At 44.1% G+C, this 13,906-nt stretch overlaps 1 long non-coding RNA gene across 1 annotated transcript in view; it reads right to left on the bottom strand.

Moving 5' to 3' along the window:
* Positions 1–379: 379 nt before the first annotated feature.
* LOC306641288 overlaps positions 380–13,906 on the bottom strand; it is a 36,835-nt gene continuing 23,308 nt past the window's right edge. Inside the window, exons 2-3 of the long non-coding RNA XR_013758108.1 lie at positions 10,931–11,035; positions 380–984 (exon numbers count right to left, since the gene is read on the bottom strand). This is a non-coding gene — a long non-coding RNA (uncharacterized lncRNA). The remainder of the gene's footprint in view (positions 985–10,930; positions 11,036–13,906) is intronic.

The raw sequence follows: 13,906 nt of genomic DNA, 5'->3' as shown, positions 1-13,906 counted from the left end.
AGCTGTCCCTTCCTTCCCCCAGAACCAGCACAGTGCTGGATGCCAAGAGCATATTCATTACCCCCTGGATGTGGAGGTGACGGTGGGCAACTGAAAGGCCAGGTTCTTGTCCTGGCACTGCAGCAGCCTGGATCTTTTTTTCTGAGGTGCAAAATAAAAAGTGGGAGCTGAAAACAACAGTCCCGAAGTGCTTCCAGGTTTATCAAGCACTGTCACGTCAGGACCCACATGATGGTTATCTGAACCAGGGAGACAAAGCAGGAGCCACTCAATCCCACTCCCACCTAAGAGAAGCAGAGCTCAGGGAGGGTCTTGTCTGGATGGCTTTTACACAATTGCTGAGCAGCAAAGGGCAGCAGGACCCTGGAAGCAGCCTGACTCCAGCTCCTCTGCTCCTTGCTCTAGCCCACGTTGTTGGTGGTGATTTCTAAAGTTCCATATGGTTAGAGGTAGAGATGGCCAGGGTTGGGGGGATGGAAGAGGGGGAGGAGAGGCAGAAAAGGAGGTTCAAAACTATGACTCTGTGGGTACATGTATCTTGGTACATCTCCTTTCTAAGAAAATTCATGATCAACCCTTTGAGGAGAAGAACCTACCCATCCCAGGTTCATGGCTAAGGGCCTTATGATAACAGGTAGATTGACAAGAGAAAAGGAAACAATTTTAATAGATCAGTTTCATATGACAGGAGATACTCCATGAGAAAACGACATGAAGCCAAGACATGGCTAAGACACCCTGTGTACTCCTAGGCTGGGTTTGATTAGGAAGTGGATAATTGCGAAGAAGTAGGAGTGGACAAAGGGTCTGCACTAATGGCAATGAATGGCGGGGGGCGGGGGGTGCTTAGCAAGGCTGTTTGTTCAGATTCTTCTCAGGTCCCCGTATCTTCAGAGATGAGGATGTTCCTTTCCTCCAGTTACACATGGGGTATGAGGACCAGCTTCAGTGGATGGACGGAAATCCCTTCCTAGGTTTTATGACCTGTTTTAGGAGAGAACAACAAGAGAAATTCAGAGTCAGTCCTGCTTCTGCCATTTTCTCAGATTCCTTCAGCTTAAAAGACTAGGCCAAGGTTCCCGCATGTGGGGGCAGCAAGCCTGTGCCCACCATCCTCATCATTTCATCCTTGGCACCACTATAAAGAAATGGGAGGAGGAAGGGCGGGAGAAAGGTTGGTTGATGGGTACTAAGTGAAAGTTCCATAGGAGCAAGAAGCCCTGGTGTGCTGTTGCACAGTATGGTGACTAAAGATAGAAAATGACAGTGGACTGTTGTTTTCAGGAAGCTAGAAGAAAGGATTTTGAAATTTTTTGCCATAAAGAAATCATAAATGGGGCTGGGGATAGAGCTCAGTTGGTAAAGTGTGGGCCTCGCATGCACAAGGCCCGGTGTTCAATCCCTGGTTACACACACACAGAAATCATTGATGTTTAAGGAGATTGATATTTTAACCTGATTTAAACATTACATAATGAATGCATGTATTGAAACATCCCATGATACTCCACAAATAGGTAGACTTTTTTTGGTGTGGGTTAAAAAATAAAATTAATTTTGAAATGTTTTCAAAATGAAAATAATTTGTATTGTGGTCATAGGCAGATGCTCACGCTGTGTGTGCATTACATTTTTTCCTAAGGAGCTCAAAAACTCAAGAAACTCTGACAGGCAATTGACTTCGATCCAACCCCCAAGTGGCCTGCCTCTTCCTCAGAGAGCAAGGTGGGAGTGTCCCATCGTCAGAGCCAGCTCCTCCTCCTGTGCAACATGGTAGGCATTCTTCTGGGGACAGGCCAAGTCAGAGTGGCTGATGGAAGGGAATTCTTTCTGTACACGAAGAGAATGACTGCTCTCTGACTGGAGTGGCTAAAACATGAGCAGTCTTGAGCAGTCTCCTTCCCTTTTATATGATGCCATTGCAAATTAGCTAATTTTTGCATTTGTAATTAGAGGCTAGAACAGATGGGGAAGGCCATGGTTGAAGGAGATAAATCTGCAGCAGTCACGGGGGCAATGGGTGGGCAGCGGCTGCTCTTGTTCCTCTCTTGTGATTTGTACAGATGCCACCAAGAAGCCACAGCACCAGCAAGACACCTCGGCCCCTCCCTCCAGTCCAACTCCTTTCACATTCTGGGAGACTCTACTTACCAATCAGAATTCCTTCCCCGTTATGGAGAAAGAACATCAAAAGTAGAAGTTACATTTCTCACAAATTCCCTTGGCTCTCTTCTCTCTTTTGAACAAATCAAATTCTGTCTATCATAAATAAACTCTGGACGTTGGTTTTAAAGTCTCAAAAGTGAACGCTTTCCAACAGCTGAGTAAGAGCTGAGCGTAAGTCAAGAAGTACTTTAGAGAGAGGTGAACCTTGCAGCTCACCTTCCACATCTCCTTTTAAGTGGAAAATGAATTTCAAGGAAACAATTGGCAAAAGTATCCCTGGCACTAAACACGGTGTCTGTCACTTGGTAGGTGCTTAATAAATATTTATGAAAGGCTGCTTGGGAGAATAATAATAATATTTAGGGACTACATAGTCATTTTGTAGGACAAGGCCATTTCTGGAGACTCCTAGCAGCCTAGGGATCTACCATCTTTGGCTGTGCCCTGACCCAGCACTGGATCCAGGCAGGTGGTGGTGCTATCCCAGGAACAGACCAGCTCTCCCTGCCCCCCTTTGCTTTCCCAGGGCATCTCATTCTCTCTGAGAGCACCTCCAGCTGCCACCAAGAAATTGGAAGGCCTCTGGAAATGAAATGTAAACTTTCCAATAGGCTTGGCTCCTTTTTCAACCCCGCAGGAAGAGTTTTACGTTTTTGGATATTGGATAGCAGTTTGGACCCAGTTAACACATCTCTCCCACCACAAATCACCCTGTTGCATTCTTAGATGACATTGGCCAAATAAACTCGGGGATAGCAAGGCGCTGACTTTTGCTGAAATGTAAAATGAGAACGGGGAAACCAGGTCTAAGACCTGAGCGTGAAAATCAGGAACTGGTCTGAGATCCACTTGGAACCCTGCGTCTGTTCTCCCTGCATGAAAATACAATTTGATGCCATGGCCTTCCCTAACAGCCATTCCTACCCAATTGAAACCTGCCTGCACAGACTTGCTGACAGCCGACAGCTGAAGGAAGATGTTTGCCCTGGCAGCAGAGAGCAGGTGTTTGTAGGCGGAAGTCTCAGGCGGGTTACCACACTTGGTTCCCTCTGTAAACTGAAACCTTACATTTGCTAGCATTCAGAGAAAACAATATTAGAAGGAATGAGTTTCTAAGAAAGAATAAACCGTTCTCTGGAACTGGCTTGAACTCTTTAAGTGCACTCACCATGATGTCCACAGCAGCCAGGGAAAATTAGTTTATTTTGGGTGATGCTGGGAATTGAACCCAGGGCTTTGTACGTGCTAGGCATGCATTCTACCACCAAGCTACACCTCCAAATGCTTACGTTTGTGATCCGTCATTCAGTATTTCTCCTTGGATGACCCAATCTCTTTCAGGTAAATGCTCAATGCCACAGACTTATTCCCCACATTGCCCCCCCAATTTCTCCTCAAGATGGCATGTGGGTGAACACTGGTATACAGAGCCACAGGGTCCTATGAGGACTCAGCTGAGTCCTGGCCTTTATTAAGGAGAGGGGATTACTATCCTGGCACCATGGCCTCAGCCAGCTGCTTCGGATTCTGTGTGTTATCTGCTGTCTCTGTACTAACCCCATCAACCGTCTTGCTGGGACATGTCACTGGCTCTTTGTGGTACAAAATCCGTGGATATTTGTCACCGCTTGCAGCAACAACTTGCACGGGTCTTATGGGTGGTGGACTGGAAACTGAGCTACTTCTATCTTTCTCTTTAGTGCACTGCTTTCTTGCTTGTTCATTTATAGAGGATAGAGGAAATGAGGTTTACTTGCGTTGAGAGGAGAGAGAGAGAGACTTTGCTGTAGAGAGACCTTGAGAGAAGGACAGGCTTTGCTTAGAGCTTAGAGGAAGAGAGACTTGCTACACCTCACTTAAGGTCTGCTGCTTCTTACTGGTGCGTCCTGCATCCTGTGAACTAAGGGTGTGTCTACCTAAGGTGGTTTAGTGATGCGTCTCAGTTCCCCGCTCTGCGATCTGCCTTCCGCCGCTTTCTGCTAGCTGCTGTTGTGTTCTTCTTTCTATTAGCCGCTGCTCTGTGTGTCTTAGCTGCTGCTGTGTGTTTTTCCTTTCTTCTGGCTGCTGCTGCGTGTGTCTTGCTGCTTCTGCGCTGTCTCGTTCTGCTTACGCTTATATCACCTCCAGGAGGCAGAGAGCAGGGCCACGCCACTTACGCAAAGATTAGCAAGACGCTAGATGTCCGAGCAGGCACAATTAGGAGTGCTTGAGAACACATGCGCATACCTTGTGTACGTCGACGATGAATCACCTAAGTGTGCTTATGTCAATTAACCTCCTCGCTGCCGATGTGTTCAGGTGCCGCCCTGGCGCGGTCAACATGGCACAGCCCCCAACAGGACATGTAATGAGTTCTAGAATCCCTATATAACTTTAGGAAGGTTTCAGAGAGCCAGGAACCCTGAGTCAGACCCCCGCCCTAACCAAAGCTACAGGATAGCTCTCTGGCATGCTTGCATGGTGTTTTATTCAGTTATTTTGCCACTGTGACTAAAGGACCTGACCAGAACAACTGTAGAGGAGGAAAAGTTTATTTGGAGCTCACAGTTTCAGAGGTCTCAATACATAGACAGCTGGCTCCATTCCTCCGGGCTCAAGGTGAGGCAGGACATCATGGCAGAGTATGGCAGAGGAAAGTAGCTCACATGATGATCAGAAAGCAGAAAGAGAGACCTCCGCTTGCCAGGTACAAATATGTACCCCAAAGCCAAGCTCCCAATGCCCCACCTGCCTTCAATTACCATTCAATTAATCCCATCAGGTGATTAATTCGCTGATTACCCAATCAATAATCACAACCCATCATTTCCCCCTGAACCCTCTGGCATTGTCTTTTGGGGGACACCTCACATCCAAACCATAATGTGGTGCTGAGTAAAATACACTCATCACGTGGTGTCCTGGGAGTCTCAGCTGTCCTGTTGCAGGGACACAGATCAAGGAATTTCAACAAGGCAGCTGGTTGGTAAAAGTTTTCCTCACCTTCCTGGGTTCCCACCCACTCACGCCCATTTATCTTTAATCCAAAGTTCAAGAGTAACCAGCCACACCCTCCCTTGTGAAACAGGCAGGCCTGGACTGTCTGGGTGAGAAAAACACAAGGAACCTTCTCTGCTCTCCCAGCAATTTAGTATATATTTAGCCTAAAACAACAAAGGGGCGCCTTTGACTCCTGGCAAAAGAAACATTTATGGGGGATAGATCATTTCATTTTGGTGTGAGCTTTATACTAATAGCAAGGTAGAATACGCTCCAAGTTCTGTGCTGTCCAATAATGTCTGGAAATATGTGGTCAAGATCACCCCCTTTCCCCTCCAAGTCATGGTGCAACCTTGAGATGTCCTATTCTCGTTTTATAGGCACTTTTAAATTGCTACAATTTAAGGTTACTATTTTTGTGCCTGGAAGGCACAATATCTGGAACTGAGTAAAAATGGATCTTCTGTTTCGGTGGCAGTGGGCAGGGTCTATTTGTTCTAGCTCTTTTCTCTGCAGGAGGCAACGCCTGCTGGTGTTACTGCTCAGCAGCAGACCACCAGCGATTCCTTTCCAGGTTCTTGTCTCACAAACTCCAAGAATGAAATCCATAGACAGTGGAAAGTGAGGTGAAAGAGTAGGATTTATTCAATCTAGAGAAAAAGAAACAGTCAGCAAGTGAGAGGGGTCCTGAGAGAGGGTTGATGAGGAGGGATTTGGGCCTCGAAGTTTTTATCTCCATGACTCAGGGCATTGCCTAACTTCTGTGATAATGAGGTGTCAGGAAGGTGACTTGTTCGTTGGTAGAGTCCATGATATTCCACTTGGTTGGTTGTGCCCTTTTAGCTGTTGAGTTTGAAATTCTCTGTAGTTCCCACTCTGGTTTATCCAGCTTTCCCTTTTTCCACCTCTCTGGGTCAAAGGGTTTGGTGTTTGGAATGTTCCTACAGAGCAATTCACCTGGGGCTTGCTGCCCTAACCCATGGCCTTTCCCTTACTATCTGACTATCCTACCTACTCAATCGTCTTTCCAAGTGACTGGAACAATATATATAATATATATATATATATATATATATATATATATATATATATATATATTCATAGTGGTTTTCTCCTTAAGTGGTGGGCTTTTTGGTGAGTTTTGTTTTCTTTCTTTCTTTCTTTCTTTCTTTCTTTCTTTCTTTCTTTCTTTCTTTCTTTCTTTCTTTCTTTTGATTGGACTCAGGGGCACTTAACCACTGAGCCACATTCCAGCCTCTTTTTATTTTTTATTTTGGGACAGGGTCTCCCTAAGTTCCTAAGGCCCTTGCTAGGTTATAGAGGCTGGCTTTGAACTTGGCAGTCCTCCTGCCTCAGCCTCCTGAGTCGCTGGGATGACAGGTATGCATCTCTGCTTCCAGCATGTTTTTATCTTTTCTTTGTGCTTTTCTGTATTAAGTTTTTTAAATGTAAAATACTACAACATTTACATTTAGTGGAAAATTGCAATTTTTTTCCTCAGTAATTTTGTTATTCTCTTGGAAAAAGTTATTTTTCATAAAGATGTCATTTATGTTTTTGTGGAATGGATTTATTTCTGTCATTTTCAAATACATTCATAAATAAGTTTTCCTGCAAAAACAGTATTTTTGGCAGGAAAAATATTTTATAAGTTTTCCTTGCAGAAACAGTATTCCTTGGAGTCTTCAATAATTGGAGTATGAAGGAGTCTCAATGCCAAAAAAATCTGAGAGAAGAGAGGTTACAGTAAGACTTGAGATGAAGAATCTAAATTCAGGTTCCTATTCTATCACTTAACTGATATTAATTTTAGTGAAATTACTTCAGTTCAGGTTCTAAAGTTGGACTGTCCTAGTTCATAATTTTGGTCCCATTGCTTCCTGGTGATTTTACCTGGGTCCTAGGCCAGAGGCCTGCCTCTGGGGATCAAACTAACCAGGTCTGGTCACTAGCCCCAGAAGCCAAAAAGAAAAAGTAATAGTGAAAACCATGAAAGAAACTTTAATCAATGTAGCTACACCACCAAGACAGGGGACCCATGACCTTAGTTCTGTCTTCCAGGGGCTGACAATGACTTTGAGGTTTATAGAAAGGAGAATGAGGGCAAGGGTTAGGGGATTTGCACAGCTGCCAAAACAGGTGATCTTGATGGCCTGTCCATCATTATCTCAGGATTGGTCAGATGGGGCAGAAAAGAAGATGGATGCAAAATGGAGGCAGAGATGTCAAGTCTTGAACGCTGCTTTTAGCCACCCATCAGACATTTGCAGGAAAAAGTGAAGAGTCTAAGTCCTTGTTACAGCGTGATATTGAGTAAGTCATTTGACCTGTCAATAGGGACTCTAGGACGTGCTTTATCAGGCTGCAGTGAGTCTTCAATGGCATTAGATTTTTGAAGAGCTTACAATTATACCCCAAACACAGTAAGAGTTCAGTAAATTCTGATAAATATGAAAATGCTTTCAAATATGAAAACAACCCTTTCTTGTTCATCATCTCATGGTTCAAAATTGTCAGTAAAAATGAGGCAAGAGATAGATGTCCTATAGGTAGATAGAAATGGGGACCTTGGAGAATGGGATCCCAGTACTCCTGATTAAAACTTGGGGCTAAAGCTTGCTTTCTTATTTGTTTTTGGCAGAAAACTGTCTGACTGTAAAGTCCCACTTGTGCTTGGGTACCCACACATTCTTCACTGCCCCAGGAAGGCAAGCCACAATGGTATTGATGTTTCTTTTACCACCCTGCCATTAGTCAACCTCAGAGAGTTGTTTGGAACCTAGGCAGTTCTTTTGTTTAGAGGAACATGGACAGGACAAACTCAGGTTAACAAACACATTAGATTGTCCCATTAAAACTGAGTCAGAGAGAAACAATCAAGGGAGACTCTCCAATGAAAGGTTAGTTCTTTATCAAAACAGTATAGACAGAAAGCCACTGACGGAACCCTCTTGGGGCCCCTCCCATGCTCTGGGAACTCTCCTTGCTTGCTTCTAATAAATCTGCTACTGAACTTTCCCCCTCCATCATCTGGATACTTCCTTCTGGTGCATGACACAGAGCCCTCCAGTACCCACAAGACCCTGTGTTACAGCAAGATGTGAGTCTAAAGGGGCTGGAAGCTGTTCTAAAACCCACCTTCTATATCTTCACCTCCTGCTTCCACTAGGAAAATGCTGACATCAGAATGGATCCTTGTTTTCCAGGAGGACAAAATATTAAGGCAAGTTGCACCAAAAAGATTCTAAGATTGCTGTGGTCTGGGAAGTCCAGACAGCCAGGCCCACCGGATGCCCAAGACTCTCCAGATCAGGACACATCCAGCATCCCCTGGTGAAGCCCAACCCTGGCTTCTTCCCTGTCCCCAGCCACACCATGTGGTCCATGGAAACGCCATCCTGCAATGTCTCTGCAGCTCCTCAGTCCTACTAAAAGCAACATTCCCTTTCCCTCCCGTCTCCCTTCTCCAGTCCCTTTCTCCTCCCTTCCTTCCTTTGCCCTCTCCTTCACCCTTTTTCTCTTGCCCCTTCCCCCTCTCTCCTTTCCTTTCTTCCAAACACCCCTTCTCCACCTCTCCTCTGGGGTCTTCTCTGTTCAACCTTAAATGTCCTTCCAGGTACGTTCCAGAGCCTGAAGGAGTTAGAGCCCACCAACACTGGGGCAGGAGTTCAGCTCGCCTTTTAGCAAAGATTAACCATTCCGAGGTGCCGTGCGCCCCCTAGTGGTCACTTCAGTTATACCAACTCTTACAGACTGGAAGACCTGTTGTTTTTCCAGCGGGGAAGGATGATTTTCCTTAGGATTTTGGCGTGAATTCCTCCTTTATGTATACCTACAAAGTACCAGTTTATGAGAACAACAAATGGATGGGAGGAAGGCCAGTTGAGTAGAGGAAGGGGAACAGGGGAGAGGGCTTGGGAAAGGGGAGGAGGAGGCAGCAGGGACCATAAATGGAAAAAAATTATATTCCACTTGTGTGATTATGTCAAAATGAAATCCACTATTATGTATAGCTAAAATACACAAATGAAAGCATAAACAATAATGGCCCTGTTCTAATAATGCACCAATGAAGGTTTCTCTGGTCCTTCACTCTTGAAAACATTTTTATGAGAAGGTAAACAGAGTAAAAAGAAAGTTGTTAAACACAGAGCCACTGCATTTTACAGTGATGTTTAACCTGTCCAGAGCTTTCTGTAAAATTCTGAAACACAAAAGCAGGATGCAACGGACTCTGCAGAAAATGATGATGCAGAGGTGTGAGTGGGAAAGGCAGAGGGTAGGAGAGATATTGATCGGCCCATAGTTAACCTCGACCCAGTGCTGGCCCTTTGCACTTGCTGATTTACACTGAGATGCACTTAAGAATGCTCATGAGCAAATTCTCCATTCCCAGAATAATATTCCCTTCTCTGAAGAGCCATCTGGGCCAAGCTGTGCAGCTTCTTCAGGAGACCCAAGACTGAGAACGAGTCCTAACCACAGATTCTGACTCCCTCTATGGCTGGAGACCTTATTCTCTTTAAGTGGAAGATTGCTTCACCAGAATATCTCTTCTGTACCGTCAGCTCAGGATGCAAGCCCATTGCTTTAACTTGGAACTTGGACAGTCAGGTTGTTAGAACTCTGGGAAGCATCATCATGAAATCATAAAAGCTTGAGCTTGGCTAAAGCGATATGTTCTTGTATCAATAATTCATGCAGTCACATACAAGTACAATTTTGACAGATGTTAGTACATACATGAGCTGGTAGACTGTTTCCATTAGTAACTGTCTGCTTGTTCTAAGAAGCAGGGCAGACTGCTCCTCAGTAGCAGGCTCAAGTTCAGGGTAGGTTGGAGATAATATTTCCACTTAGACATTTTTAAGGTAATGGTAATAGAGGCTTAAACGTTTCTGACAAATGGCAGGATGTAAATATGCAACCAGTTGATTGTTTTTTAATAGGTCCATGCAAGCAGTAATTACTCCTTGTTCTTACTTGATCCATGCTAATTCCTACCTTGTTCAATTGATTTGATTCGTGGCCCTTGGATTTCACAGTGACAACAGGGCACACAGATATACACACACACACTGGTAAGGAAAAAGGCTCTTTTCTGAGTGGGCTAGGTAAACACACTCTTCTAAGCTATTCCTAGAAGTTAAGGCCCAGCAAGATCTATCACCATGAGTGCTGATGCCAGCACTTACCTTTAAACATTTTTTTTTTCTTTTTTTGTAGTTGTAGATGGACAGCATGCTTTTATTTTATTTGTTTATTTTTATGCAGTGCTAAGGATCAAACCCAGTGCCTCACACATGCTAGGCCAGTGCTCTGCTGCTGAGCTATAGCCCCCGACCTAGCACTTACCTTTTAATTGCATATCCTGCTGTAAGATTCTTGTCACAATTTTATAGGAGTCATTGTAAAATGCAGACACCAACTGCACAGAAAACAAGCGCCCTAGAGATTGACTAAAGCACATGGAAGCCTAGAGAAAAGGCTGAGGTTTTCTGTCTTAAGCATTAAAATATTTTGTATGGAGTATCAAGCTTGTAGTTGAAGAGGTAATGTGGGCTACAGTGTCTGGTTGCTGGTCTTTAATATACTCTTTTGTCATGGTCAGGTAATTAGCTGTGGGCTCCACTCAACTGGCTACCAACCACCCAATTTATTAGTGCCATTATCTAATTTTCAATGGTCAAGTAATAACTGAGACCATTAACTAGGGCCAAAGAGTTGTACCAAAGCAAAACAGGAGAGATGCCAAAACCATATTGTCTATGAAAAGAAAATATACCATTTCATCAGAGTAAAAGTTTTTCCCAACATCAGTTGCATGCATGTATATTCCTATGGGAGATGTCCTGACCACTCTGGGTTAGCCCCATCCTTCTGATTGAACCTGTTAGGAAAAGAACATGAGTTGTTATCAGAAGACCTGGGGTTTGAATGTTGGCTCCTCAGGTGATATCGGGTCTGTCACTTAATATAAGGTAGGAAAACATTCCACCCTGGCATGAGGAATTTCCATAAAGATTGCAACATGCTATTCAGAGGTAAGGTTTTCTTAAAATTGTGCTTCCTTTTGACTGTTTTTGCTTGTCCTAGATGTAAGGGACAGACCTTCCCACATGCTCTTGATTCTCTGTGGTCCATTGGCACAATCTAAATAAATGGATCCAAAAGTCAGGCTACATCCTGGAAAGCTGACTTCCTGTGGGGTCCTTGTATTTGGCTCTCAGTGACTGAATAATCCCTGATTTATCCCAGTTCTTCCCAAATTCAACCCCTGATCAGCAAGTCAGAGCTTAATCTGAAAAATCCACTCCTGAGTTCGTTTGTCACGATTTCTGCTTTAGGCCCCGCCCACTCCGTTCGTCCTTCCTGGCCATCCTTTCTTCAGAACCGAGCCTAACACAACATTTGGGAATGCTCCGCACAGGCAGTAAGGTCTACAGCAAAATGCTAGCAACGAAGGATCTTGCAAACTTTTATTGTGTACACTCAGTTTTTTAAAAAGTCACGTTTTGTTCCTAAAGCTGCATTATTTAATTGCCTATTTTAAAAGGTTCCGTGTGATGAAAGATTGTTTTTGATCCCCAGTCCCCAAATACTGAAGATAAAATACAAATTACAAAAAAAAAAAAAGCCTTCCAAGTTGAGGTGAAAATTTTACCAAAGGAACTACAAAAAGAGGGACACAGACTTGTAAATAATTTGCTGACCTCATTGGAATTTGTTGCGATGTACTTTGATCTTGGTGATGGGTGACTGAACTGTGCAAGGTGAGAAAACCATCTCACTAAAACAAAGGGGCTCAGGCAGGACAAAGAGGAAGGGTTATCTATTTTGGGGTCTGCTATTTTTCATCAGCTCTGCTTCCTCCTCTTAGGACACCTGGGGACAGATCCTTCAAGTGAGAGGGACTGAATGGCTGGAGTTTGTAAGATATGTGAGTGCATTTCAAGCATGAGGCCACCATTTGGAAAACTGCTGTCACAGGCAGTGACCGAGATGAGTAAGCGTGGTGCCCTTTTCATACTTAAAGACAGAAGATGCCTCCTACTTAAGTACTTTTTCTATTTATGAATATTTCCATTTCAGATTCTAAGAATTTTCCATCTGTTTTGAGAACAAGGGATGAAATCAAAATATACTAATACTTGATGTATCTGAAAAATTGTGATAACTCATAAATTAGTTTTGCTTTCTTTTCTCAGTGCTTGGGTTCAAACCCAAGGCCTCAGGCATGCTAGGTAAGTGCTCTGCTACTGAGTGACATCCCCAGTCCTAATTTTCCTTCTTAAAATCCCAAACTTAGAAAAAAAAAATCAGACACCTTGGAATGACAGTCTTTCTAAAATGAATTATACATGTGACTGATTTATCAAAGAATTTATAAAGATATTATTCTTCCCTTATCCGTGGCTTTCAGTGCTATAGTTCCAAATAAGACTTTTTCACTCCCCTAATGATCTCTTAGTCAGAATCCATAATTTCTGATTATTTTCAGCTACTGAAAGATAATCTGCTAAATTCAAAGATCCTTCAATTCTTGATATAGGTGAGGTTTGGGGGATAACGGCCTTGGAGTGTGGTATGGGGTCAGGTTTGTCTTTTCATTCTTCTTCTCACTCCAGTGAGTTGCATTTGGCTGGCAGGTAGAAGGGATGGTGCCCTACACCTGGGTCCAGCTGCTCTACAGGGAGGAGGCAGAGGAAGCATAGGCAGGTACCAGAACCATAGCAGCATGCTCATGGCATGCGGTGGGTAGCAGTGGGTACAGTAACAGACAGTTTGCAATAACACTGTTGCTATGGTTTGGATGTGGTTTATCCCCCAAGGGTCCATGTGGTCCAGCATGTGATGTTAAGAGTTGGTGGCACCTTAAAGAAATGGGGCCAAGTCAGGGAGATCATTCCATCATTAAGAGCACCACCCTTGGAAGGAGTTAAGGTAGTTCTCATGGAATCCTGAATAGGTCCCTTCAAAGGGTTGTAACAGAAAAGCAAGACTGGCCCCTCTCCACTCTCTGGCTTCCTGTCTCACTACTATAATCTCTCCTCCCATGTGCTCCCACCATAATACCATCCGCCATAATATCATCCGCCATGATGTGATAGCCAGGAAGCCCTCACCAGAGTCAGTACCAAACTCCCTGGACTTTCAACTTTTAGCTTTGTGAGATGAATAAATCTCTTTTCTCTGTAATGTACCTAAGGTCAGGTATTTTGTTACAACTATGGAAAATGAACTATTACAACTATATAAAACTGGATATTAATCCAACTGCAAGTGAGCAGATGAATTTCACATGTTGTTTTATAGCATACCGAGTGACAGCTCTCTGGCCTCCAAACTTGGTGATCTAATCTAATGTAGTTGACTTGACATACAGAGTTTATCCTCCTTCCTTGGATGGCGTTTAGTTTCATCTCAGCCCCCTCCATCCCTGAAGACCTCAGAGACCAACAGTCTGATCTCCCTTTAGCCTCACCAGCAGCCCACACTGCCAACTATTTCTCACAATGGCACACCATATCATTGGTTTTGGTGGCTTTGGGGACACCTGTCAGCTCTCAACTTTCTCTAAGTTCAGCACTTTTTCATGTGGAATCGCGGGATGACTAGGGTGGGAACAGAGAGAAGTTGGTTGGGGCAGAGTTGTAGCCACTGCCATGGTCTAAGACTTGCTGATGCAGAGGACTCCACTGGATCTTCCTCCCTCAGAACACTCTGGACCATAGTTCCCATGTGCTTGTGTTCCCCAGCT

Source organism: Sciurus vulgaris (genome assembly GCF_902686455.1).
Source record: "Sciurus vulgaris genome assembly, chromosome: 12".
NCBI lineage: Eukaryota > Metazoa > Chordata > Mammalia > Rodentia > Sciuridae > Sciurus > Sciurus vulgaris.
The sequence above is the reverse complement of the archived record's forward strand: the minus strand, read 5'-3'. Positions and strand labels throughout refer to the sequence as shown.